The sequence below is a fragment of the Elaeis guineensis genome, chromosome 10 (genome assembly GCF_000442705.2).
Source record: "Elaeis guineensis isolate ETL-2024a chromosome 10, EG11, whole genome shotgun sequence".
Lineage (NCBI taxonomy): Eukaryota > Viridiplantae > Streptophyta > Magnoliopsida > Arecales > Arecaceae > Elaeis > Elaeis guineensis.
The window spans coordinates 76,962,481-76,964,469 of NC_026002.2; positions in this window are offsets into that span (position 1 = coordinate 76,962,481).

The window sequence follows — 1,989 nt, forward strand, 5'->3', positions numbered from 1 at the left end:
CCGGACTCCTACGGGAGCCGGGCTCCGTCCATGACTCCAACCGCAAGGAGGACTCCACCCAGACTCCTACGTGAGCCGGGCTCCGTCGCCAACTTCAACTGCTGGTAAGCTCCGTCTGGACTCCTACGGGAGCCGGACTTCGCACCTGACTTTAATTGCAGGAAGACTTCGCCCGGACTCCTACGGGAGCCGGGCTCCGTCCACGACTCCAACCGCAAGGAGGACTCCGCCCGGACTCCTACGGGAGTCGGGCTCCGTCGCCAACTTCAACTGCTGGTAAGCTCCATCCGGACTCCTACGGGAGCCGGACTTCGCACCTGACTTTAATTGCAGGAAGACTCTACCCGGACTCCTATGGGAGCCGGGCTCCGTCCACGACTCCAACCGCAAGGAGGACTCCGCTCGGACTCCTACGGGAGCCGGGCTCCGTCGCCAACTTCAACTGCTGGTAAGCTCCGTCCGGACTCCTACGGGAGTCGGACTTCGCACCTGACTTTAATTGCAGGAAGACTCCTTTCGGACTCCTACGGGAGCCGGGCTCCGTCCACGACTCCAACCGCAAGGAGGATTCCGCCCGGACTCCTACGGGAGCCGGGCTCCGTTGTCAACTTCAACTGCTGGTAAGCTCCGTCCGGACTCCTACGGGAGCCAGACTTCGCACCTGACTTCAATTATAGGAAGACTCCGCTCGGACTCCTACGGGAGCCGGACTCTGCACGACTCCGACCGCAAGGAAGACTCCACCCAGACTCCTACGGGAGCCGGGCTCCATCCACGACTCCGACCGCAAGGAAGACTCTGCTCGGACTCCTACGGGAGTCGGGCTCCGCCCACGACTTCAACCACAAGGAGGTAAACTCCGCCCGGACTCCTACGGGAGCCGGGCTCCGTCACCAACTTCAACCGCTGGAGCCGGACTTCGCACCTGACTTTAATTGCAGGAGGACTCCGCCCGGACTTCTACGAGAGCCGGGCTCCGCCCATGACTCCAACCGCAAGGAGGACTCCGCCCGGACTCCTACGGGAGCCGGGCTCCGTCGCCAACTTCAACTGCTGGTAAGCTCCGTCCGGACTCCTACAGGAGCCGGACTTCGCACTTGACTTTAATTGCAGGAAGACTCCGCCCGGACTCCTACGGGAGCCGGGCTTCGTCCACGACTCCAACCGCAAGGAGGATTCCGCCCGGACTCCTACGGGAGCCGGGCTACATCGCCAACTTCAACTGCTGGTAAGCTCCGTCTGAACTCCTACGGGAGCCGGACTTCGCACCTGACTTTAATTGCAAGAAGACTCCGCCCGGACTCCTACGAGAGCCGGGCTCCGTCCATGACTCCAACCGCAAGGAGGACTCCGCCCGGACTCCTACGGGAGCCGGGGTCCGTCGCCAACTTCAACTGCTGGTAAGCTCCGTCCGGACTCCTACAGGAGCCAGACTTCGCACCTGACTTTAATTGCAGGAAGACTCCGCCCGGACTCCTACGGGAGCCGGGCTCCGTCCACGACTCCAACCGCAAGGAGGACTCCGCCCGGACTCCTATGGGAGCCGGGCTCCGTCGCCAACTTCAACTGCTGGTAAGCTCCGCCCGGACTCCTACGGGAGCCGGACTTCGCACCTGACTTTAATTGCAGGAAGACTCCGCCCGGACTCCTACGGGAGCCGGGCTCTATCCACGACTCCAACCGCAAGGAGGACTCTGCTCGGACTCCTACGGGAGCCGGGCTCCGTCGCCAACTTCAACTGCTGGTAAGCTCCATCCGGACTCCTACGGGAGTCAGACTTCACACCTGACTTCAATTGCAGGAAGACTCCGCCCGGACTCCTACGGGAGCCGGGCTCCATCCACGACTCCGACCGCAAGGAAGACTCCGCCCGGACTCCTACGGGAGCCGGGCTCTGTCCATGACTTCGACCGCAAGGAAGACTCCGCCCGGACTCCTACGGGAGTCGGGCTCCATCCACGACTCTGACCGCAAGGAAGACTCCGCCCG